Raw genomic sequence first — 27859 nt, 5'->3', positions numbered from 1 at the left:
TTGCCAAAATTGGTAAGGCTCTGGTTGGTGAGGCAACTTTAAGGCAATTGTTGATTTCCTATCACCATTTGGACTCAAAACGTTATCACTGTCTTCATATTCTTTAAGACATCTCACTACACACAACTTTCCATTTGCTGCAAAAAGTCAGAAAAAATGTTTACCTAGAATGTGTCTTCATTCTTTTTAAAGTAACAAACAAAGGATATCCCATCTTTGTCTTGGAGACAAGGAATGTCCTCCAGCATTCAAAGCCCTGGCATCTGATACACTCCGACACAGAACCAAACATAATAACTTCACCAGTTTACCTGACAGTTGCATAAAATACTAATGTTCATTATCTCTCTAAGAAAAAATAACCCTCAAAAACCTCATTCAAATCCCACAGCTGTTCTTAACAGGGGTAGAAAGGTACATCCATATCTACCCCTTTCCAAAATCTCCAAACAAGATAATGCACAACCACAGATGCTTCATCCATATAAATGTGTCCAACAGAAACAGATGGCCTATAAGAGCTTACTATCCAGCATGCATTCCTTTGTTGCACCAGATTCCCCAGTAAAGATTTCTCCTGGCCGAACACCTTTGTTATTTCCTTCTTTATCACCTGAATCTTTTTCTATGGGAGCCTTTAATTCTGAATTAAATCTACCTCAAAGCCCAGAAAATCAAAACGCTGAGATGGGTTCAGAACTGACTTCCTTCAATTGATCACAAAGCCTAAGTTCTGTAGATATGAATTTGCTATTGAGATGGGCTTTTGTACATTTGCTTTGTCTTGTTCCATGAGCTGCCAATCTTTTGAGTAAATTATCAGTCGTTTTTTCCTGGATCTCAGATATGGTTTGAGGAGCTTCATAAAGTACCATGGAGGTATGGGGGGCGTGGCCAAGGCAGAGACCTGGCAAGATGCGTGTGTCCCGAGCTCCCACTCGGCGCCCCTTTCCCTCTCTGCAACAAGTGCGGCTTGTGGCAAGGGTCCACATTCCCTGCCGCCACAGGATGAAGACCAGAGACTGGTGAACCCCGTGGAGGGGAGCAGGGGACTCGGAGGTCACCAGAGTGCAGCTGGTCTGGCCTCGCCTGTTCGATGGGCCCAGGGTGCGGCCATCTTGGGAGCAGATGATGAGCCTCATGGTGTAGACCACCCGGGAGGCTGTTAGAGGATGCTTTGCTGCCAGGCTGCCTGACGGAGGAGGAAGAGGATGAGTGCGGACCGCTGACTTCACACACGAAAATGCAACTTGGCACCTGAGAGAATTGAGGTACGACTGTGTCCCTGGGGGCCCAGCTGATGTGCTCTCGGCCCTGTGCTCAAGGTGCTGTATTGGGCTTCCACCACGCTCTCCTCTCGTTGCCCTCCCTGATAATTTTTCTATAGGGTACCATCAGTGGATATCGCCTCATTATGCTCCTGCTACTAACTTTGGCTGTGACACTACATCTTGTACTTTCCCCCTGTCTCCCGGGGAGCTGGGATGCGGAATTAGTCTTGGGCATACATTCTGCATCTCCGTGTCCATCTGCTGGCCCTCTTCTAGTTTTGGCGGTGGAGCTCTGGCCCACCTGCGCATCTACTGCATTCTCTGACCCGAGCTATTTCTCCTCTTGACTGTTCCGCTGCAACATTGCTGCCTGGGTTTGTTTATGCTGAACTTTCCTGCTCCCAAAAGGACACAGTGGCCCTATTGGCATGATAACCGATGTGGTCCTGGTTTTCATGAGTGCCTCTACATCTCCAATTTGATGATCGAGGATTCCTGGTTCGAGACAAGGGTTGTTCCAAGCTCTTACGGGCCTTTCAAGCCCTACATAGGCCATGACGAATAACCAAACTAAAACCCCTTGGAGTACTTCCATTAAAGACTTGCTTCAAAAGCTGGACCTGACCACGCTGTCGCAGGGGGGTGAATCTCTCCACCCCAGCCATCTGCTGAAAATTTCAGCAGACAATCAGAATCGGGCAACCAAAGGGGATATACAACTTTTTCTGGCTGAGTTCTGCAAAGATATCAACGCACTTCACCAAGATTTTACGTGACCCTTTTGCACCTAGACTAATCAGTCCGACAAATAGACTCACACCTAACTACAATTGAATTGACTTCTGCCGACCAGGTCCTGGAGAACATTGACCGCACAACACGTATCAAGAAACTCAACACAGTCTTCTGCAAGACAAATTGGACAACCTGGAGAATCAGTCCAGACGTAATAACATTTGCATTAGGGGAATTAGAGCGGCTGTTCCCACAATGGATCTTGACACCCACGGTCAAGTTCTATTTACCCACCTCCTGGGCCCAGACTGTGATCAGCCGGTGCGTTTAGATTGCACACACAGGGTGTTTTCACTGTACCAACAGCAGAAAAAACCCTCCTCCAGACATCCTCACCAGGGTTCATTATTTTCATATCAAAGAGAAGGTCATGCAGGCAGCCAGGCAAGGGAACCTGTGATGTTCAAGGGTGACAGCCTATCTATATACCAGGACGTCCTCATTCATACCTTAGCCAGACGTAGAAAGTTCCGGAATGTCTCACTATATCTGAGTGAACGCAACATTGTATATCGAGGGGGCTTTCCCCTGCACTTTCATTATATTTACCAAGAAAAATGAGTGACGGCACGTACTCTGGCAGAGCCCGGTGAGGCACTTGGCCTGTCGCCTCCCCGAGACGGGGAAGATTCTCCTGGACCTTCTGTGCCTTCCCTGGTGGACCGAGGGGGGGGGGTATGGCAATATCTGAACTCGAAGAACAGAAAGAAAAAAAGCCCGCAAACAGCGCAGGGCGGATGCCCAGGTTCAACATTGCACTTCCTTTGATGATGACACCCCTGCCTGATGGTTGTGCTCGCCTGGGGACTGGACTGGATTGAGACAGGAGGTAGCGGAACACCGATGAGGCTCTAACACATGCTGTGGACTCTTGCTACATGGTTCTGAGTTTGTATCCTTCGGGGGAAGGGGTCGAGTTCTACTTTTGGTACTCACCCCCTAACTTCTGCTTTCTCTGTCAGACTGGGGGAATCTTCTCTTTATTCCATGTTATATTGCTTGTTTTTATTATGCTGGCCCACACGCTGCCTACTCACGTGGGGATGAGTCTGGGCCTTTCATTTTGGTGCATTAGGCACCCCTGTTTTTTTTTTTTATATATATGTTTCATTATATGTTGTTTGACCCATTAACACAACTTTTTACCCATTTAGCTTATGGCACTTAAATTGGCTACTTTGAATGTACAGATTCTTAATTCCCCCATCAAATGGAGGGCGCTGACTAATTGGCTTAGTCAATGGGAAGTCGATGTTGCCTTCCTACAGGAGACACATTTTCTTAGGGAAGACACTAGACGTATACGATCATATTGGTACCCTACACATCTTGATTTATCTTACACTTCTAACACACGAAGTGGCCCTGATGTTTCATAGGGGTCTTTCGTTCCAACTAGAGGCTACTCATAGGAATGCAAAGGGGCATCTGGTCGGTGTCAAGATTTTTCTGGGTCCCTCCATAGTTACTTGAGGGTCAATCTATGGTCCCACCACTGACGGGGACTCTTTCTACACTACACAATTCCCCAGTCTTTTCCACTTCGCACGTGGTTCCATTATCCTTGGGGGAGATCTAAACCCTACACTCGATCCATGCATTGATAGATCTGGAGTGAGATTGGGCAGGGGAGAACTTCCCTCTGCTTTGCTTCAGGGCATGACTGATCACTCTCTGTTCGATGCTTGGAGACACCTCTGTCCTCGAGAACATGATTACACGTTTTACCCCAACATCCACAAAACTTGTTCGTGCATTGATTATTTTTCGGGCTCGTTTTTTGGTCTGGACCAACTCACGATCATAATTGGACACGTTGGAAATACAAGATATTAAGACTTTGACTGCCAGCTACTCTTTTACAATGAGGTTCAGACTGCTATAAGTTTCTGATGGAGGAAAAAAGTTTCTGAATTGAACATTATCTAATGAAATAGGAACATAGATATTGTATATATTATATAAATATTATTTTGTGGACTTTCTATTGCCATTCTGTTATAGGTTTTTTTTGTCCACATAGTGAGTAGCGTGTTATTCAGGTCTATCAGCCCTGAAATTGTATTGTGTTCACACTTTATATCAAATCGTCTGGTCTATAAAAGTTTTTATGGTGTGATTGTTGGTATGAGTGGTTTATATGTCTTTTTTAGTGTTTAGTTTCCCAGGATACATATCTATTATCCTTACATCATTTTCACAGATTACACTGTATATGTATATAATTGTTGTTTGAATTAAAATATGACAACACACATATCATTGGGTCATGTTTGTTAGACAATTGTTTGTTGGCTGCTTCGTTTGGTTGTTTTTCTACTCTGTTGCTTTTTTCTTCATTTTTTTCTTTGTTTTTTGTTGTTTTTTCTCCCGTTATGGTTGTTGTTTCTTTGTTTTTGTGTAGTATATGTGCATGTTTTTCTCGTTTTCCTCTTTCTTTCTTTTTTCTTATCTCCCTGTTTTGTACTCTTTCTGCATCATCTTTCTGATGTATCATTAGGATTCCTCATGTTAGGAACCTTCATCTGAAGTATTTGGTATTACCTATTTTTCGGGCTCCAACACCTTGGGCCAGCGGCTTCTCAATTCCATGATTGGAATCAAGGCCCTGTCAGACCACACACCTGTGTACCAAGATATAGGGCCCTTTCCCTCATCTTTGGGTGATGAATGAGGTGGCATTTTGAGATCCCTCCCTTTGCGATAGGATCAAAGACACTTTAGAACGCTATTTTACTGAACGTGACACTGGGGATGTGTCTTTTGTGATGCCCTGGAACGCGGCGAAGGATGTTTTCGGGGGGAATTGATATTTCACATGGCTGCATTTGAACATACGGCACAGTTGCAAAGACAAGAATTGGAGACTAACCTGGCAGAGGAGGAATCCCACCATAAACGCTTGGGTACAGCTCGCACTTTGAAGGGCCTCCGAAACATTAGGGGAGAATTGGAGCACCTTCTTATGTAAAAGGCAGTTAAGAAACTCCTGTAAATCAGTCAGATATACTACAAGCGAAGGGACAAGGCAGACTGATTATTAGTGCACAAATTACACCTCCATTCCACACGTAACCATATACACAAGATCCGTGATAAAGAGGACCACCCTTTCTCTTCAATCCCAGACATAATGAAGGTCTTCCATGATTATTATTCTGCCCTGTATCAGTCTCAGGCTCTGTTTGAGCATTTGTAGGACAATTATCTGGATGGATTTGATCCCCCTGATTGCAGGGAAGATTTATTAGAACTCGAGTCCGGGATTTACTCGGATGAGGTCAGATTGGTCATCACTGGGTAGCCCGCATGAAAGGATCCCGGACTTGATGGGTTTCCGGCTACGTTTTACAAGACCTTTGTTCACCTTCTAACCAAACCCCTAGCACAAGTCTTTAACTATTTCCTAAATACTGTATAGGTTACTGACACAAGTATGGATTCTCTTATCACAAATTGGCTCTATTTGCAGATGATGTTCTTTGCTTCCTCACCTACTCCTCTACTTCCATTCTGGACCTGATGAAGGCGACTATGGCCCTCATTCTGACCTTGGCGGGCGGCGGAGGCCGCCCGCCAAAGTCCCGCCGTCAGGTTACCGTTCCGCGGTCGAAAGACCGCGGCGGTAATTCTGACTTTCCCGCTGGGCTGGCGGGCGGTCGCCTTCAGGCCGCCCGCCAGCCCAGCGGGAAAGAGGCTTCCACGATGAAGCCGGCTCGGAATCGAGCCGGCGGAGTGGAAGCTGTGCGACGTGTGCAGTTGCACCCGTCGCGTATTTCACTGTCTGCGCAGCAGACAGTGAAATACATTTAGGGGCCCTCTTACGGGGGCCCCTGCAATGCCCATGCCAGTGGCATGGGCACTGCAGGGGCCCCCAGGGGCCCCGCGACCCCCCCTACCGCCATCCGGTTCCCGGCGGTCGGACCGCCGGGATCTGGATGGCGGTAGGGGGGGTCGGAATCCCCTCCAAGCTGCGCCGCCTTGGAGGATTCAATGGGGCGGCGGTACACTGGCGGGAGACCGCCAGTGGTGCCGGTCCGACCGCGGCTTTACCGCCGCGGTCGGAATCCCCATTGGAGCACCGCCGGCCTGTCGGCGGTGCTCCCGCGGTCCTCCGCCCTGGCGGTCTTTGACCGCCAGGGTCAGAATGACCGCCTATGTGCCATGTTAAATCTGATGGAGGCCTAGGGTTTCCAGACATACGTACATATACGCTCGCTGCGCAGCTGCGCCCCACCCTCGACTGCAGTCATAATCCTGACAACAAACCATGGGTGCAGGTCGAGCAGGCGTACTCCTGGGTACCCTTAGATGGCTTGCTCTGGCTTCTCCTCACAAGAGTCCCTACGGGTCCTTCTCTTCTCTCACTGACTTCACTTTTATTAACATACTTGTTGGAAACATGGTCTAGACGTACGTTGTCCTCTTACCCCTTCCATCTTATGCCTCTGGTGCCTAAACGTGACTTTCCACTTGGGGCTACCCATTCTGTTTTATACGCTTGGAGCGACAACGAGGCTGTGCAGTTGCGGGCCTTCTATAATGAGGGTACCCTGAAGGCAGGTGGCTCTCTTTGGGAACAGTTTGGCCTTTCCCATGCTGCTTTATATTGCTTAGACCAAGCTTTACACTGGGCAGGACTCCCAAGAACTTGAGCTGCTATGGAGCGTGATCTGATCTTGAATCTCTTTTCCACTCAAACACTCGGTGTACAGGCATTTCATTACTCTACCACTATATTTTGGCCCTTACACCTCCCAGGAAGCACGCCTACGTAGCACAGTGGGAGAGGGAGCTGGGGATGGCAATCTCGGAAACCGCATGACACTCAATATGGCAAAAGGCTCTTGGCTCTTCGATATGTCAGAAACATAGAGAAAATGCATACAAATGTATCACCTGCTGGTATCTGACCCCTGTTCGTCTGCACGAAATGTTTGGGAGCCCTGATGTCTGCTGGAAAGGATGTGGGGAGCAGGGCACTTTTTTACACTCTTGGTGGGCTTGCCCCTCCATACAATCTTTCTGGGACATTATCCTGCAGGACATATACAATATCACCAACATTACTTTGCCATGTGAGCCACTGCTAGTCCTTTTAGGGGGCCCTGGGGCCGAGAGGGCTATCCCCACTACTACTTCCAGAGGCAAATATATATATTTTGTTTTATTAGCGACACGCCTCTGTATAGCCCAGAAGTGGAAACAGCCTCAAGCCCCTACCGCTAACATGTGGTGGAATAAGGTGTGGAACATTTATGCTATGGTGAAATTCACTGCAATACTTAGGGGCAAACAGGGCAAATTTGAGTCCATGTGGCACCCCTTTCTTACGTACATCTGCTTCTAGGGCAGGTTAGGGGACTTACACCTTACTATGTAAAAAACACTTTGAGCCTCGGACATGTGGCTACCCTCAACCCAAGAGTCTGTTGATGATGTTTCATAACAGAGCTACAAAATTTCTATCTTGGGAGTTTGAAGACCGCCCCTATGACGGCTCATGCCTCCCATCCTGGGACGGTGGGAATTGCTATATGTCCCTGTTTATCGCTGTACTTTGTGCTATTTTATCCATCCACTGTAGCAGCATGCTGTCACTGATACTGTTAATTGTCTTCCTGAGACATTTCGGTATGTTGCATTGTCTCCCTGATTGCCAGTTGTTTTGATTAATATGTCATGTTTATTTGTCATTACAATGGAAAATAAAGCTTAAAATAAAATAGAGTACCATGGGTCGGATGAAAAGCTAAATCTGCCCATTCCATTTAAAATGCAGGGAGCTCCTGTGAAGTTTTCAGACTGGTTCTGCTACATATATGTTCTTGAGGTCCAGTAGCACCTTCTATTCTCCCTGTCTCAAAATGTAATGAACAAGATGAATTTCCTCCATCTTGAAATGGCAATGAAACAGCCAATGATTTAGCTCCTTTAAACTTATGAATGAACATATCTCCAAAGTGTACATTTTGCCACCAGAAACAGGTTGCTCAAGGAGCCTTAAAACACATGTTTCCCCGAAAGCTCCTTTATTTGAACTTTCTCGTCCAAAAGAGACTCTCTTGTTGTGGTCCTTTTACAAACTCCTAATGAAACCCAATTACTGTTGAAAGTGACAGTGCAGCCTCCAAAATAATCTGTCAGTTGCTTGCAATGGAAGATAACCTGCCTCTAAATCGCTCTTCCCCAGCATGATCTCTGCTCCCACTGTGTAAGCATGCAAGGCGGCCATTCAGGAAAAACAGGCATTAGCACACCCAAATGATTTTGCAGGTGACACACATTTTTTATATATAATTCATACTACCCTAATTATTGTTTGTAATGAGCGACAATGTCGAGGATATAAATACTTTTGTCTTGAATGTAAATCTCAAATGAACATGCACACTAAACAGATAAAATACGTGAACTCAGGCAACTTGATTGGGTTACACAAACGTGTAGCCTTATCTATTGGTGTCCCAACTGTCATGTCCAAAGGCCAATGTGGTAAAATTTGAGGTGAAGCCCCTGTTTAAGTTCACATGTATGTGCTGTCCCAATTTGCAATAACATACAACAATGTCTCAACAGGTGTTGTTAACTATCAATTGAAAGGAAAAATAAATTAAAAAAGAAACAGGCGAGAGGCAACAAATTATAAATTACTGTAGTCGTATGGATTTCCAATCCATAAGAGCAGTGGTTCCCAACCTGTGGTCTGGGGACCCCTGGGGGTCCGCGAAGCCTTTTCAGGGGGTCCGCGAGAGCCTAGAAAATTAAAAAATATTAACAAATATTGACAAATTAGGTCCCCAGATTCCAGTAATGACTCAGGCGGGGGTCCCTGGATTCCCATGATGATTCAATGGGGGTCCCTGGGTTCCATTAATGTTAAAGTGGGGGTCCACAGAAATCAAAAGGTTGGGAACCACTGCATTAGATCACCCCGCTCGGAGGAACTATTGCTTCCCAGCGTTTTTTTTTAAACCTGCGACTACCACACTGGGTCCGTGCTCCCAGTGACCTTCCTGCATAGTAGGAGCTGTCGGGCCTTGTGTGGTTTTGCAGTGTGACCGGCTGGCACCCCTCTTGTATTTACTCAGACACAAGTATTTTAGCTGGGTCTCATATGGCTCTACATGAATCAGGTTTCCACCTTCAGTGAACATTGGCACAGTTTTACCAAGAGGTATCCCTTGTTCTAGAGTGTGATCGGCAGCCGCACTTCGTGTTGATCCCTCCTTGTTTTCGGGTGGCGCACTCACCGGTCTTCATTACATGTCCTACCAGGGCTTGGATTCTGTTCAGGGTTTAGATTCTGGTGCGAGGCCTCTGACATTGTGCATGTATTCTTGAAAACCTACAGCAATCAGCAAGTTTTGGGCGTTCTTGCCCTGATGATAACCTGAAATAACTAGGGTCGAAATGGCCTGACATAAACTCAGTGGATTGTGCGGCCAATTACTTAGGGCATCATTTTTTGAAAGTTGCCTATAAATAAATACTTCATGCCTAAAATCATTTAAAACCATTATCCATGTCTGTGTGCATCAGTTTGCACTTCTCGCAGGTGTTTCACTTGCGCCCTTGACGTTCCCTTTGGCACGAGCCCTATGTGTCCACTGTAGAAACATTACACAACATTTAAATATTGCTGATGCTGTCTTCTTTTTTGTTTATGGAATGATAATACAACCACAGTAATTTATAATTTGGTGTCTCTCACTTGTTTCTTTTCAAATTTATTTTAACAATTGGCTTTTTAGTTAGGAATGCCTATTGAGGCATCGTAAGTTATTGCTATCTACTGGGTTTTTGGGTCTTCCTGTTGTTTGTCTGATCAATAGCCCCAATTTTCAAGTGACTCAAAATGTAAGGTTATTGTGTCCAGGGTGCGCAGCTCTTCATCCTGGTTGTGCTATGACCTGAGACACTCCCCCATACCCCCACATTTGTAGATTTTCATCCTCTGCCAAGTCAGCATTACCTACTATGGGCTCCTCAGACCTGCCTACTTCATCTCCAGCCAGGAGGACACTCACCTAAAGAAAAACTAGCAGACACATCAGGGAAAGTCATAACTCCTGATGCTCACTCCAAAGCAAAGTAGATGGTGGAGGCTGCCACACATGATCCCCTGCAGCAACTGAGTGAGTGTTCCCTTAGCAGGCACATGACATTCCTTTGGACACTGATGAAGCTGAAATGAAGGTTTTACATTTATTAGTGCTTAAACGTAGTGTTGAAATAATCATGTGTGACTTTAAACGAACTAATAAAGATTGTACGGGGACAAAATGTGCCCTCAGAGTAGTTTGCCAACATTTATTAGCGTGCTTTATATAACGTGGTGTATTAGAATTGCACTAATCCGACATAATCGTAAACGTGTGCTATGATTTGCTTGTTTGAAATGTTTTAGCTTAGCATTACTTTAGTGCAGGCTTCGGCCTAGTTGCCTGGTCTCACGGTTTAGATGCTCGTATTTTTCCAATGTGCTATTAAACGTGTATTTCTGCTTGAAGCTGTACTTTTCCACTGAGATCGTTCACATGCTTATCTTAAGGTTTCGTGCCAGCCTGGCATATTTTCTCTTTACTCCAAGGTCAATCTGCAGGTGCGGACAATGGAAGCTCTGAAAGTGAGTTAATTGGTATAAAATGTTGCAACTTGCGTACCCGTCTCCAAGGATAATGTATGCTTAAGTAAAAGCTTGAGAACTGTCGTTTTTGATTGGCCAATTTGAAGCTAACCTATGAACCCTCCAATGGAAGACCCTACTGGATTTGAACTGTTGTCTATTTAAACCAGGTGCACGAGAGAAAAGTAGCCATTACCCGACATTGCACCCATTGCGCCATTTTGCAGCTATTATGGCCTACCTTGCTGCGACGCCATTTTGAAAGAGACTTTGATGCTTTCTCTAATCGAGAGAAAGAGACTTTAATGATTCTTGCCCTAGAGACTTTAACTTTGATCCCTTTGCATGAAGTAGTAGTCTTATTTTGCCGCCGTGAGGCAACTGCCCCGTCCACCCCTGCCCCTTTGCCCCGTCCCATGCGGATCGAAACGGTACCCACGCTGATCGAGAAACGGTACCTGTGAGACGAAGACTTCCTTGAATGCTGATTGTAATTGGTAAATATGAAAGGAAATTGTACAATTGCATTGTGTTCCTTTTAGGTAACCAACTGCTGATTTTTGATAAGATCCCTAGCTAGGAGTTTTTCTAAATTAATGTTGCTAAATTGTTTTTGCATGAAGTCCCACATGCTGATGCTAATTTGAGGTTAGATGAGGATTCCTTTTGTTGCACGATGCAATTTGAGACCTTGTTATGCTGACTAAATGTATGCAATTAGCTCATTACAGATTATAGTTTTAGTGATTTGCATTGCTATTATCGAATGCCTTGTTATTCAAATGCTGCATAGATTGCACTTGTTCCGTCGTTATGGACAGCTATTAATGTTCATTTACGTTTATCATTTGGTGTTGAGACACATCTATATTGTGCTAGCTTTGTTAATATAGGGAAATAAATTCACTAACTTTGAATAAACTGGTGTGGTTATTCCTGACTGAAAGGTCAGGGTTCGCCGAAATGTATTCTGGATTAATTGTTAAGTGTTATGTTGATCAGGGTATTGCTTATGTTCGTTATTGATTATTGATTTGATTAAATTGACCGATATAGAGTAAGGAGAGTCCCACTTAGCCAAAAGATTCATCGGCCTAAAGAGCGTCCAAATACAGGTAAATTATTAGTACGGAACGCTCTATCAGTAGATGGTAGCAGAGGACGGTTTAGTCTTTTGGGATCCCGTACTCTTAAAGTACATGGTGTTGAATTAACGGTTACGCCTTTTGAGACCACACTCGAGAAGTTGAATGAGATTTTTCTTGGGTAAAACAGATTGACAGAATGATGATGGGCTAAGTCCACCGCGACTTTCCCGGGATCTCGGAGCTTGCGAATGAAGAGAATGGAGGTGTGAGATCAGCGTTGGTGGTACTAGTGACGGTATGAGTGAAGTTAGGGTTTTGCGCTTGCACAGCTTATTGCCGCAGATTGTGTGAGAAGGTTGCGAGGATTTTTTTTTTCTTTTTTTTTAGAGAATAGCGGAGGTGCGACTCCGAGTGTAGAAGTAGGGAAGTCGTCGAACTTCATAGAAATAGCGGAGGTGCGACTCCGAGTGTGAGAGTAGGGAAGTCGTCGAACTTCATGTGCATGTGGCGCTTCATTCATAAAAAGGTCCACGTGGTTGTTGTTGTTGAGACGGGCCCTGCGAGGTCAAGAGACTCCGGAGTATGTTGTTTTATGTTGTGGTCTGGTCGGTTTAGTAGGTTGATCGGGCGTGGTCAACGAGTCGGTACGTGTGTTAAGGGAGTGAAAGAAACTTCGACTTCGGGCTTTGACAAAATTCTAAGTGCACTAGAATAGATCATTGACAAGTTGAGAGTAGGTCTGCGGGTCAGATTTGCTTGCGAACGTGGGGACCGAGAAAGATGGAATAACTGCCGAGGCTAGTGAAAAATCCCTAAGGTCCTGAAGCGGTTGTGTTACCCTTCCTGTAGTAAACCGACAGATCTGTCACCTATTGATTACAAATTTTGTGAAAAAAAAAAAAAAAAAAAGACGAGAAAATGAAATTTTTTAAAGCATTTAGGAGTGCGATGAAGGGGGAGTCTTACATTAAAGCGAGCGTAGGAGAGGAGACGCCGCCCGAAGGCACACCAGCTTACATTGTAATGGAGGAAAAGGGGGTAGCTCCGTGCCTTTGGCTAAAGCAATGGCACAAGTTGACAGAGAAACATGGGAGCGTAGCGTTCCCGATCCACGGGACATTCAATATAAGGATACTAGAGAATTTGAGATTCGCGATGTACGACATGAAGGTACCTCCAAGGCCAGCACAGTTTGAGGCTCTAGCAATTTGGGAACTAATGGCTAGACAGCAACAGCAAAATAAGTTCGAGACCAGGATAAGAAAGGTAGAAAAGACACTAGCGGACGCTAGGTGGGATAATGCACAGAAGGTGTGGAGGTCAGATGTATTGCAGGGGATAAAATTGTTTCCCGCAATTACTAAGGAAAAAGAGGAGACAGGTAAGAAAGCTACCTGTAAGACAAACAGGAGGTGTTCCAAGGATAGAGAGGACGAGGAAAAGTTGAGAAGAGAAGAGGAATTAGAGGATGAGGAGTTAATAATGCAATTGCTGAACGACCGTCCGCCACCTTATGCAGAGAGTGGACAAGGTCCAAGTACCAGTTCTGCCCCTCCGGCACCGGTACAGAACAGTGAAACTCAGAGTTCAGGAGCATCATCGGGATCTAAGGACCCGAGTTTACTGTTCACCCCGCAGATACCGCAGGTTAGGAGAATATATCCAGATGTGCCCATGTTGAAACCTGCAGAAAATTATCAGCCGCAGGTCCCAAGGTACTACAGCAGTGACAACAGTACGGGAATGATTTTAGACCCAGCCGCAATGGGAGGACAGAATGGTCACAACCCAACCATGGTACAAGCTGAATCAACCCAGTTTTTGATGCCTCAAAAGCAGATGCAGGGGGGAACAGCACATGCTCAGATGACGGGGAGTCAGGTGGGCATGCCGGCAATGATGACCCATAGTGTGGGAATGAACATGTCTCAGAACATGGGAAATGGACAGAACCCAGACGCGATATCACTACCCATTACTGTAGGTCCACCGGTACCTTTGTATAGTCAGCCTAACTTAGGAATGAGCGGTCAGGGATCTATGCTGCAGAGTGGGACAGAAAGGAGGTGCATAGAAAACACTCCAGGGATAACTCCGATAGCGGCTCAGCCAACCGGATCTGGGTCCTTGATGGAGTTTAGTCCCATATGTGCTCAGTCGGCAGTGGTGAGGTCGAGTCCCCCACTGATAATACCTCTAACATCGAACACTGAAAAGTTGCCGCAACCATCAATGGCAGTCGATGTAAATGCTACACTTATGGGGTTGAATGCGCAACAGCTGACACAGTGGTTCAACAGTCTGAATTCCACACAAAGCTCAGCCAGTGGGAAGGGAGAAGACTATCTGAATAGGGTCAGGTTGAACATGGAAGCACAAGAATTGGTGGAAGGGACTATGGGCGTGAATAGGTTAGAGTCCTACTCGGAAGAAGAGCTGAGGTATCTATGTCCCAGGATTACGAGAGAAGTGAACAAGGTACATAAAAGCTTGCAGGAAATAGCTGACAAAAACGGGGTTGACATAGACAAGACAAAACACTTGAGCAGAAGCTACAGGTTGGATTTTGGGACCACAGATTTTGAACACATGAGGTCAGCAGGCATGAAGGCGCACCTTAGAGAATTGTTGCAGAGTGCACAAGTGTGGAGGTGCTTAGACAAATGGGAAAGCAGATGGGTAAAGAGAAAGGAAAAGAGGAAAGACAGTGTCCCAGAGATCAACGAGAAGAGACCGCAGAGTAGTGATGCAGTAACCATGTTACCAATGAGGGAGACAGCAGGGGGAAAATTAATACATGTACCATGGCATAGAAGCGACATTCAGTCTTTTACGGACGATTTTCCCAAACTGAAAGAGAAGCCGATTGAATGGTATCAACAGACTGACAGGTTTGTTAAGCTTGCAAAATGTCTCTGGGAAGACCTGAACACTCTCTTTGAGATTGTGGTTCCGGCAGATTTGTGGGAGGATTGCAAAAGAGCTGTAGGTTGGCCGACAAGTGAACCAGAAAGAGACAGGGATACGGGTGCACCATCACCTATGGTGATGAGCTTGTACTATAAGGTGATTGAGCATTTGAAGACGAAGGTTGCCGCGAAAAATGTGGATTGGCAGAAGATTGATCGAACTGCCCAAGAAGCTAAAGAGTCGATTCATAGTTACTATGAGAGGTTGTTGAAGGCGTTCAAGAACTACAGTGGCACGGAAACAATAGAGGCGAAGGACATGCTTCATTTTGTGTTCAGATTCGTGGAAGGGCTGAGACCAGAGATAAGTCAGATGATAAAGTCGCATTTGATTTGTTGGCAGTCGAAACCTATTGATGAAGTGTTGAATTATGCGAAATACTGTAGCGACGAAATTGAAGTGAAACAGAAAAGGTTGAATGAGAAAGTGATGATGATGCAGCTTAAGGCAGCTCAGACAGGTTTGCAAGGTCTGCAAGTGTTGCAAGGGTTCCAACAACAGGTACCGCAACCGCAGCCGCAGTTGCAAGGAAACATGGCGTTTCAGCCACAGGCGAGAGGCAGAGGCAGAGGGGGTTTTGTGAATAATGGTCCGGATTTGAACACTGTTGTGAATGGTGTGCAGGCAATGAAGAAGGTGATGCCGTGTCACGTGTGCGGAATTGTCGGTCATTGGAAACGCGAGTGCCCGATGGTGGTGCAGGAAGGTGCAGGTGTTGGTCAGCAAAACAATGATGTCAATGCATTTCAGACAATGAAGGGACCGAAAATGAGAGGTCCAAATCCAAATTTTCAGACCGTAAATCAGCTGCAGGGGTTACAGCCCATGCAGCCGCAGCAGATGCAGATGCCCCGTATGCAGATGACGCAAATGCAGCCAATGCAACAGCAGTTACCCATGGTACCTAATCAGCAAATGCAAATACCCTTGGCACCAATGAGTCAGCAGCAAGTGATGGTTCCTCCACAGGTCTCGGGTCAGGTAATGAATACAAATGGCACCGTACAACAGTTCCCATTACACAGTGAGAGTGGAATAAACAATGTATGGGAGAGTGATAGTTCAGGAGAGGAAGGAGATTGTGTGCTTGCAGCATCCTTGGAGGTTGATCAAAAGGGTCCGTACGTGGAGGGAAGAGTAATGGGTCATCGTGTCTCATTCTTGGTTGACACGGGAGCCACACGTTCAACTGTTAAGAGCATTGAAGTACCAAATTTGCCACTCTCAGGGAGTACAGTTCAAGTGGTGGGAGTAGCAAACAGGCACCTTACAAACCCAATTACAGATCCGGTACCAGTCAGCATTGGTAACTATCAAGGGTTACACAAATTTGTGGTATGTGACTCAAGCCCGATAGCACTGTTAGGGAGAGACCTATTGTGTAAATTGGGTTGTTCGATTATGTGTTCGAACGAGGGAATAAAAATACAGACGAGCAGTGATGGGGAAGAAGAGGACAGTGTAGAGGGGGATGAGATGGAAACTGTCGATGAAGATTATCCTCTGATTTGTCTGTTCCCGATGATAACTGAAGAAGATATTCCAGCTGAATTACGGGAGACAGTCGGAAAGGAAGTGTGGGATATGACAGGGAAAGAGGTGGGATTGATGAAAGGAGTGGAACCAGTGAAAGTGACTGTAAAGCCCAATGCAACCTTTCCCCAGACCCCACAATACCACATGGCACAAGACACCCTCATGAAAGTTGCCCAACTCATAGACGAATTTGTAAAACAGGGAGTACTGAAGGAAGTGTTAAGCAGTCCATGTAATTCACCAATCATGGGACTAATAAAGCCGAGTGGAAAGGTCCGACTCGTGCAGGACTTGAGGAAAATAAATGACATCATAGTCAAATGCTGCCCTGTCGTACCAAACCCAGCTGTGATAATGTTCCAGGTCCCTTGCGATGCCGAGTGGTTCTCAGTCATCGACTTGTCACAAGCGTTCTTCTCGGTGCCTCTTCATGAGGACAGCCAATTTCTCTTTTGTTTCAAATTCTTAGACAGAGTGTACAGTTGGTGTCGAATTCCTCAGGGGTTTTCTGAGTCACCGTCAATATTCAATCAGATTCTAAAGAAAGACTTGGAAGCATTAGAATTGCCATTCGAGTCAACCCTAGTACAGTACATCGATGACTTACTGATTGCATCAAAGACAGAAAGTGGCTGCACAGCCGATACCATTGCTCTGTTGAACCATTTGGGAAGGAATGGACACAAGGTGTCTCCTTCCAAATTGCAGTTCTGTCAGAAGAAAGTGAAATACTTGGGTCACCAAATAGAGAAAGGGTCACGGAGAATAATGAAGGAAAGAATAACAAGTGTACTTCAAATGAGTCCACCAAAGACAAGGAGGGAGGTGAGGAAGTTTTGGGGAATGGTGGGCTATTGTCGCCAGTGGATTCCCAACTTCTCAACTCTAGCAAAGCCTTTACTGAAGCTGACCCAGAAGGATGCCTTGGACCAAATTGAGCTGAAAGGAGATGAGATGGATGCCTTTATTGAATTGAAAGAATGCATGTGCAGGGCTCCAGCTTTAGGTATGCCTGATTACACAAAGCCTTTCACATTGTTTTGTCATGAAAGTGATGCATGTTCTTTGTCTGTCTTGACTCAAGCCCATGGTGGCATAAATAGACCAGTAGCGTATTTTTCAGCTACTTTGGATCCGGTCGCAGCAGCACTTCCAGGGTGTTTGCGCGCCGTAGCAGCAGTTGGTATCAGCCTCACTCAGAGTGAAGGAATAGTGATGGGACACCCAGTAACAGTCATGGTCCCTCACTCAGTTGAGATACTTTTGACCCGCTCCCGAACGCAACACATGACTGGAGCAAGACTCACAAGGTATGAAACGATAATTCTGGGCTCACCGAATGTGCAGCTGAAAAGGTGCACTACGTTGAATCCAGCAACCTTGCTTCCCGGTGAAAATGCTGAAGTTGAGAACACTGAAGACATCGAGCATGACTGCCTTCAGGTGACTGAATTTTGCACAAAACCTCGACCTGACATTAAGGATACTAAGCTTGATGAAAATGACCAAATTGTTTTCGTTGATGGTTCATGTCTAAGAGATGGGATGGGAATTTTGAAAGCAGGATATGCTGTATGTACTGTAACAGGTGTCTTAAAAGCGGGGTGGCTTCAAGGAGTCTATTCTGCACAAGTAGCAGAACTTGTAGCCCTTACAAGAGCATGTCAACTGTCTGCATTGATGAAAGTCACCATTTACACTGATAGTCAGTACGGGTTTGGGATTGTGCACGACTTTGGACAACTATGGTCACAGAGAGGTTTCCTGACTTCTTCAGGATCCCCAGTGAAAAACGGGGAGAGAATAAGGGAATTGTTACACGCCATACAAATGCCAGCCGAAGTTGCAGTGGTAAAGTGTAGTGCACATACAAAAGGACAGGACTATGGCGGTCATTCTGACCCTGGCGGTCAAAGACCGCCAGGGCGGAGGACCGCGGGAGCACCGCCGACAGGCCGGCGGTGCTCCAATGGGGATTCCGACCGCGGCGGTAAAGCCGCGGTCGGACCAGCACCACTGGCGGGCTCCCGCCAGTGTACCGCCGCCCCATTGAATCCTCCAAGGCGGCGCAGCTTGCTGCGCCGCCGAGGGGATTCCGACCCCCCCTACCGCCATCCAGATCCCGGCGGTCCGACCACCGGGATCCGGATGGCGGTAGGGGGGGTCGCAGGGCCCCTGGGGGCCCCTGCAGTGCCCATGCCACTGGCATGGGCATTGCAGGGGCCCCCGTAAGAGGGCCCCTAAATGTATTTCACTGTCTGCTGCGCAGACAGTGAAATACGCGACGGGTGCAACTGCACCCGTCGCACAGCTTCCACTCCGCCAGCTCGATTCCGAGCCGGCTTCATCGTGGAAGCCTCTTTCCCGCTGGGCTGGCGGGCGGTCTGAAGTCGACCGCCCGCCAGCCCAGCGGGAAAGTCAGAATTACCGCCGCGGTCTTTCGACCGCGGAACGGTAACCTGACGGCGGGACTTTGGCGGGCGGCCTCCGCCGCCCGCCAAGGTCAGAATGAGGGCCTATGTCTCTCTGGGAAATGCATATGCGGATCAAGTCGCAAGATTTTGTGCCTTGAATTGTATATTACTCAGAGATGAATGGAATTCGATTAGTGAACCAGAACTCGAACCAGCTGAAGCATTTGCCTTGAAGGTCGTAGATACAATAGATTAATTAAAAGCATTACAGAATAACGTCAGGGAGGACGAAAGAGATTCCTGGATTAAATCACAATGTATAAAGAGACCAGACGAGTTATGGGTTTCAAATGAGGGGAAATTTGTTTTGCCAAATAGTCTCTTATCACAGCTTGCGCGGTTCTATCATGGGCAAGCTCACCTAGGGAGAGATGCCATGATAAGATTGTTCAAAACTGATTGGTTTAACCCCAGATTTCGTCAAGCTGCAGAAGCAGTTTGCCATCGATTTGTCATTTGCCAGCAGATGAACCCAGGAAAGGGAACAGTTGTGAACGCGAGCCACATTGGCAGAGCCAGTGGCCCGTTTAGTCGAATGCAGATGGACTTCATTGAGATGCCTGTGCATGGAGGTCTGAAGTATGTGTTGGTGATTGTGTGCATTTTTAGTCACTGGATTGAGGCATACCCCACACATAGAAATGACAGCCTTACAGTTGCAAAGCTATTGTTGAGGGAGTTAATACCACGTTTCGGATTCCCGATCTCTTTAGAATCAGATAGGGGAAGTCACTTCAATAACGAGGTGATAAAATTACTTTGCGAAGCGCTGAACATTGAGCAAAAGCTACATTGTAGCTATCGCCCTGAAGCATCAGGACTGGTGGAGCAGATGAATGGTACACTGAAATCAAGAATGGCGAAAATTAGTGCATCGACAAATTTGAAATGGCCTGACGCATTGCCCTTAGTGCTAATGTCAATGAGAAACACCCCTGATAGAAAGACTGGATTGTCTCCGCACGAAATTCTTATGGGCAGGGCTATGAGACTTCCTGCAGTTCCCGCAAACGCGCTTTTGAATATTACAGATGATATGGTGTTAGACTACTGCAAGGGTCTGGCTGACGTGGTTCGCTCTTTCTCTCACCAGGTGGAAGCAACCACCTTGCCACCGATCCAAGGTCCAGGGCACGCACTGAAAGCAGGTGAGTGGGTCGTGGTAAAGAAGCACGTGAGAAAGTCGTGTCTGGAACCCCGTTGGAAAGGCCCTTTCCAAGTGATCCTGACGACAACTACCGCTGTGAAGTGCGCGGGGGTTCCCAACTGGATTCACGCCAGTCACACAAAGAAAGTGTTGTGTCCCACAGATGAGGAAGTTGAAGCGCTAAAACTGCCAGTGTCTGATAAAACAGTGCTGAGTGCTGAGACAGAGCAAAACCGAACTGAAAGCGAACAGGCAGGAACGGAGGAGAGAGAGATATTCTCTGAGGACGAAGAGACCAACTCGCTTGGGGGAGCCCAAGGAGAAAGTTCAGACAGCGACGAAGCAGCTGAAGGTGACAAGGAGCCTGAAGCAGCTGAGGGTAGCAAAGAGCCTGAAGCAGCTGAAGGTGACAAAGAACCTGAAGCAGCTGAAAGTGATAAAGAGCCTGACGAAAGTAACGGTGACGAAGGGCTAGAGAAAGGTGAAAAAGCAGGAGAGCCTGATCAGAGGAGGGCTCTCCCAGAAGCAGACGATAGAGAAAAAGAGAAGGAGAACGTGATTGAGTCCCCAGAAGGAGGGGACAAGGCAGAACAGAACGAAACAGTTCAAGCTTCCACAGAAAAGATTGCAGGTCCATCAAATGGACACGGTGCAAAAAGGAGACTAAGTATATCGCCAATAAAACAAAGGACTAAAGAAAGTTTGAACGACGGAGACAGGCCAAAAGTGAAAGAGAAAAGAAAGGAAGTGACTGTCGTGGTACCATCCTCAAGTGAAGGAAAAGACTTGGCCAAAGAGGAAAGTACCAGTGAGGCAGAATCGAAAAGAGAGGCAAAATTGAAAAGGAAAAGGATACCAAACAGGAGATATTCTGGTCCAGAATGGGCATATGCAGTCAATGACGATTGGACTGACAAATTTGTATCTCTTAGCCTCGAGAACGAAGAAGAAGAGATACCAATAGAAAAGAAAAGTTTTATGGACTCTGTTGATTGAAAGGGTGATAAATGATATTGCTTGCTACAATCTAACGTGAAACAACCAGCTGAGACATTGCTAAACCGGATAAGACACTTGCTGAACTGATAAAAGACTGAGTTATTGCCGAATTGAGACAAATGCTGCTAACCGATAAGTGACTGGCCTCTTGAAGAAAACTGTGTGAAAAATTGCGCTCGCTCAGCTTTGTAACTGAATTGCTAAGTAGTTTGTTTTACAGGTGCTTCCAGCTCTCTGATTCTATACAGATCATGACTGGGTACGCTACACAAAACAGTAGAAAGAAATATTGTAAATATGTGTGTATAGGCTTGGTAATTACATGTGTACTAATAATAATGGCAGTTGTGCTTGGAATGCATGGTAAGGGTGAGAATGAGAAAATTGACGCTTCTACTTTTGCTCCTGTTACGGTCACTGAACTAACTGCATTGAAAAGACTAGAATTAGATGAGAGACTCTTGCATGATAAGAAAGAACTTTCGTATAATGTTTTCTATCGCTTGCTAACAGAATATGTTGAGACTATGGATGCGAAGGATTGTTATGTGTGTACACAGATACCGACATCAGTAAAGGAAGGGGTGACTTATCACCACATGCCTCTTACATACGGGATTACATGTAGTATAGTAATGTCTAGGTTTTATGGTCAGACTAACATACAGTATTTTTACTCAAATTATGATGTTACCTTTGCATATGTTCCTATAATAGCGCAGCTAAGCCAGATTGCTAAAGATTGGGATGCTAAAATAATGAGGGAATTTTTCGAGCCAATGCAACCTTTTGAAACGGCTCACGCTCATAGGGAAAACCTTACCTGCTCGCTCTCTGCAGTAGAAATAAGCTTTTTAGATCGCACAGATGATAGAAGGGCACAAATGAATGCGAAATTAGAAAAAGAGCTACATAAGAGGACTTCAGTAGATAATTATGATTTTGCCGCAATAAAGACACAAGGGAGAATTGCTTTAGATGCTTGGCATGTAGGGAAATTTTGTATATATCGAGGTGAATCTTATTATGACAATATTTTTGTAGGAGCGAGTGAGTGTAAACATACGTTTATCTTTAAGGCCAAATGGACATTCATGATGAACGGACTTGACCCTGTCATACCAGGTGTATATTACATTTGTGGGTATAATGCCTATTATCGTCTTCCAAAGGGATGGTGGGGAAGATGTTATTTGGGTATAGTGTTCCCAAAGGTTTATCAACTGGATGACCTATCGATGATTTCAAAGACATCTGGATCCCATCGTATCCAGAAAAGAGAGACCACAGCTGCTGTGGTAGGAGATATATTTGGAGCCATGATTCCTTCATTAGGAGTTGTGTTGAATTCCATCAAAATAAGAAAATTGTCTACTATAGTGGATAACATGTTGACAAAGTTTTCAGGTGCTATAATCCTGATAGATGCTGAGCTTGCAGCGGAAAGAGCTATGACTCTTCAAAATAGGCTTGCTTTAGACATTCTTTTAGCAAAGGATGGCGGCGTTTGCAAAATGCTTGGTGCACGACACTGTTGTACGTATATTCCAGACAATAGTGTGAAGATTAAAACTATGCTTGTTAATCTAACAAAAGAGAGTGCAGATTTGAAGGAACTGAAAGAACCAGGAGTGTGGGAGAAGGTTGGAAAAGGACTTGCTTCAGTGGGAAATTGGATTGGGGGCATTTGGAATGGAATATTGCTAAAAATAATACAGGGAATTCTAATAGTTCTAATTAGCATTTTTGGAATTTGGGGAATAAAAAGGGGAATAATAATGATAATGGAAAGAATTAGAAGAAAGAAGGAAGAGAAAATAATGAAAAGAATGGCAGAAGAATACAAAGCAAAAACTAGGGGAATTAAAAGGAAAAGAGAACTGACAGAATTTTAATGGAATAAAATTTGTGGGCATGATTTGGTGTGATGACAAGTAGTCATCAGAGGAGGGATTGATGAAGCTGAAATGAAGGTTTTACATTTATTAGTGCTTAAACGTAGTGTTGAAATAATCATGTGTGACTTTAAACGAACTAATAAAGATTGTACGGGGACAAAATGTGCCCTCAGAGTAGTTTGCCAACATTTATAAGCGTGCTTTATATAACGTGGTGTATTAGAATTGCACTAATCCGACATAATCGTAAACGTGTGCTATGATTTGCTTGTTTGAAATGTTTTAGCTTAGCATTACTTTAGTGCAGGCTTCGGCCTAGTTGCCTGGTCTCACGGTTTAGATGCTCGTATTTTTCCAATGTGCTATTAAACGTGTATTTCTGCTTGAAGCTGTACTTTTCCACTGAGATCGTTCACATGCTTATCTTAAGGTTTCGTGCCAGCCCGGCATATTTTCTCTTTACTCCAAGGTCAATCTGCAGGTGCGGACAATGGAAGCTCTGAAAGTGAGTTAATTGGTATAAAATGTTGCAACTTGCGTACCCGTCTCCAAGGATAATGTATGCTTAAGTAAAAGCTTGAGAACTGTCGTTTTTGATTGGACAATTTGAAGCTAACCTATGAACCCTCCAATGGAAGACCCTACTGGATTTGAACTGTTGTCTATTTAAACCAGGTGCACAAGAGAAAAGTAGCCATTACCCGACATTGCACCCATTGCGCCATTTTGCAGCTATTATGGCCCACCTTGCTGCGACGCCATTTTGAAAGAGACTTTGATGCTTTCTCTAATCGAGAGAAAGAAACTTTAATGATTCTTGCCCTAGAGACTTTAACTTTGATCCCTTTGCATGAAGTAGTAGTCTTATTTTGCCGCCGTGAGGCAACTGCCCCGTCCACCCCTGCCCCTTTGCCCCGTCCCATGCGGATCGAAACGGTACCCACGCTGATCGAGAAACGGTACCTGTGAGACGAAGACTTCCTTGAATGCTGATTGTAATTGGTAAATATGAAAGGAAATTGTACAATTGCATTGTGTTTCTTTTAGGTAACCAACTGCTGATTTTTGATAAGATCCCTAGCTAGGAGTTTTTCTAAATTAATGTTGCTAAATTGTTTTTGCATGAAGTCCCACATGCTGATGCTAATTTGAGGTTAGATGAGGATTCCTTTTGTTGCGCAATTTGAGACCTTGTTATGCTGACTAAATGTATGCAATTAGCTCATTACAGATTATAGTTTTAGTGATTTGCATTGCTATTATCGAATGCCTTGTTATTCAAATGCTGCATAGATTGCACTTGTTCCGTCGTTATGGACAGCTATTAATGTTCATTTACGTTTATCATTTGGTGTTGAGACACATCTATATTGTGCTAGCTTTGTTAATATAGGGAAATAAATTCACTAACTTTGAATAAACTGGTGTGGTTATTCCTGACTGAAAGGTCAGGGTTCGCCGAAATGTATTCTGGATTAATTGTTAAGTGTTATGTTGATCAGGGTATTGCTTATGTTCGTTATTGATTATTGCTTTGATGAAATTGACCGATATAGAGTAAGGAGAGTCCCACTTAGCCAAAAGATTCATCGGCCTAAAGAGCGTCCAAATACAGGTAAATTATTAGTACGGAACGCTCTATCAACACTGATGCACACCGTGTGTCTGCCAGATGCCATCACAAAGTGCCTATGGCTTGGATACTGGCCCGACGCTGACTTATCCTGTCCCTCACCCCTCACAGCAGTGTCAAGATATGTGCATCACCTACGGCATAGAGAAGGTGTGACTGCTAGAAATATGTCAGGATCAATGTTGGCTGTTTTTAATACGCCTTCGTGTAACCTGGAACACAGAATATATAGATTGAACTATTTTATTGTGGCTCTGGTGACGGCGCACAGGGAGCAGGCTGCGCTCCTAACACTCGAGGCTGCATCCATAAGGGAAACATTTAGCATCTGTCCTCCCATTCAAAGTAATCCCCTCTAACGTGCCTCATCTCATCCCTTTTAAGCGATTTAGCTCCCCTATCAGCTCTTTCATCTGGATAATCTGTTTACTCGACATTTTGGTATGGTTGCTAAAGCACGTCAACCATTTATCTTTCTCTACAGACCCAAATGTTTAGCGGCAACAGCAAATTAAAGCCTCAGTCAAAGCAAATTCATGCCACAAGCTGAGGTTTTCAACTCAGTATGTGTAGAACAAAACAAAACATTTCTAATTCATCTGAGGGTTTCAGCTACGTGTGTGTAGAACATAACAAAACATTTCTAGTTCATCTGTGTACCAGCTATTACTTCTAGTTTGAGGGGCTGTTATGAGAACAGCACATTTTTTTCTGCCGAATACTGATTAGCTGGTCATGCAGTTAGGCAAAGGAAAGGTCAGACAACTTTTCATTGCAATTCGAAACTTGACAAACCACCTATGTAGAATAAAAATAAATAAACCAAAGCCCTTTACATATTGCTTGCTCATCTTTACATTCAGACATGGTATAATTAAGACACAAAAGGCATGTGTGTTTCCGAGAAACAATATTATTTCAATTTGTAAAAAGGACTAAATTCCTTAGAATAGTGATTTGTTTGGCTAAAAAAATGCTAGAGAGGAGGAGAAAATAGGATATCCTGGGTAGTTAGGCATAGCAGCTGCTACACTTAGGGGCATATTTAAGGAAAGTGGTGCTGCACACAGTGTAGCGTCACTTTTCTTGCACCCTACCGCTAGTGAGTGTGCTCCGTATTTAAAATATGGCGCACCGTGGCAAAGGGTTGGGGGCAATAGTGTCATTTTTTATGACACTATTCTTGTTCTCTGCAGGAGTAGCGCCAACATTTCGGTGCTACTCCTGTCGAGTACATAGGGGCCCATTGTTAACAATGGCCTTTTAACGCCTGCTCTAAGCAGACTTTAAAAGTGCTGAAAGAAATGGTGCAAGGAAATCCGTTAGATTTCCTTCCACCATTTTTTTGCATCCCCCACGGGGGAACGCCCCTTTTGCATACATTATGCATGGTCTAGCGCAAGGGATTACAAAGTTGCACCACTTTGTAAATATGGCACAGGGATTTTGGCCTTGTTGGGCCACATTAGTATCAGAAAATATTACGCTAATGTTGCGCAAGGAGGCGCTAGGGGCTCTTAAGTATATCCCTTAGTTTCACCTTTCTTACCCTTGGCACTGACACACTGCCCACGCTACTCTTGGGGTATTTAGAGGCAACCGTATCAACTGGCCCTTTTTTAAGTCTTGCCTAGAAACAGCTTTAGGTGTTTCACCTAATGAAAAAATAAACAAAAATGCATGCAAAAACACATCCATACATAGAGGATTTTTATCTCTCCATGTAGCTCTCACTCACCAAAGCATACAGCACGAGGAAACAAGTATGGCCATTTCACATGTTGGCTTTCTTGCACTGTGAGTGATGGTATTTTTCCTTAATATTTGTACATATCACCTAAAAATAAGAACATGTCACTGCCTGGCCTGGTGGGTCAAAGCTTTACTTTATCAATGCCTTTTAACCATTCTTTACCATGTTGCATGTTTTTTAACCATCATTGTGTGTGGAAACCATGCTCAGTAATTCAAAACTCATAGTATGTTTTCTTTGTGCAACTACAAATCATAATTTCCTTTTATATGTGGCAAAACTAACAAGGTTTTCTATACCTGTTCAATAACATCTACTTGCAAGGAAGCACCCACACTGGTCTAATAAAATTATGCATAATGGTTAATTTTTCAACATTTCTGTTTTAAGAATATGGCCGCCATGTTAAGGTGGCGGCAGTGTTTTCTTTATCCTATTTTGTATTTTGTGTTATTTGATTGTATTAAAAAATGAACAATTACACCAGCTTGTCAAGGCCAGATCTACTCCACTTGCTAGTGCTTGTTTTATTTTCTATAGTGTCCACTCCTTTTCCTTCCTCCTGCCCAATAAGAGCAACTTCATGAGGGGCTAAGGATGGGATAAACTGTAACAAATTCAAAGGTTGTTGAAGGTGTACAAAGTCACTTGCCTTACCCCAGGCATTTTTTTTGTATCAAGATCCTTGGCACTTGAAAATTCAGACCCTAATGACTGTAATTATTAGCAGTTTCAAGCAGTCTGCTTCATAGAGATAAGGATGAAATGTATTTGGCGGAAAAAACGATTCCTTGACTAAATAAGGTTGAAAAGCTATTCCAGCAGAAATTCAGCACGCCGCTATTAGTAGAGCTGCTGTTTATGTGTCGTGTTGAAGATCTAGCAAGTTATACCAGTGAGAGAGAAACAAGCATATGGTCCTTTCTTTTATTGAAGATCAGGATGGCCTGACTTTTTTCGACCCTGCAGTACCGACTCAATGATATTTTGGTCCTGGGCAGAACATTTTAAGGGCCCTCCTTTCAGAACAACTTTGAATTTGTTGCAGTGGTAATCAGGGTCGGGCTGGGAACCCAAAGCAGCCCTGGCAATTTTGTCAGACCAGCCCCCAGGTGAGGTTGTGGAGGGGTATGCAAGTGCGAAGCACTGCTGCTTTTGTTACTGTGGCCTGAGTTCACAGCACTGCTGCAAAACTGGCCCTCAGTAACCAAACCGGCCCCCATTGCTGCAAAACTGGACCCCACCCTTCCAGCCCAATGCCCTGTATGGTCAGTCAGGCCCTGATGGTGATGGAGTACCCACTCCACCAAACTCTCAGTCTGCCTAACTCATTCAGAAGCAGGCAGACCAAAAGATTGTCAACTTATCCAATGGCCTGACGAAATACAGGCTGTCAAAGGTTAGCCATTAGTGTTAGGGTGGGATGGCTTTTTTTTGCTGGAGTCCATCTTTGACAGGTCAAATCTGGCAGTGAGGGACAGTAAAAACAAGCATTGGCAAAGTCAATAGGTCTCACTTATACAAGAGCTATTGGCTTTGGCAATATGTTTTGCCGTGTTGTACACCAATGTAGCTGCGGTTCAGCATGGCTAAAAGGTAGTGGTATGGAGGGTCTGAGTGGAGTGGGGAAGTAGAGTGTTGTAGAGTTGAGTAGAGGTCAGTGGTT

Source organism: Pleurodeles waltl, chromosome 8, assembly GCF_031143425.1.
Source record: "Pleurodeles waltl isolate 20211129_DDA chromosome 8, aPleWal1.hap1.20221129, whole genome shotgun sequence".
Taxonomy (NCBI): Eukaryota; Metazoa; Chordata; class Amphibia; order Caudata; family Salamandridae; genus Pleurodeles; species Pleurodeles waltl.
This window is presented reverse-complemented; position numbering follows the sequence as displayed.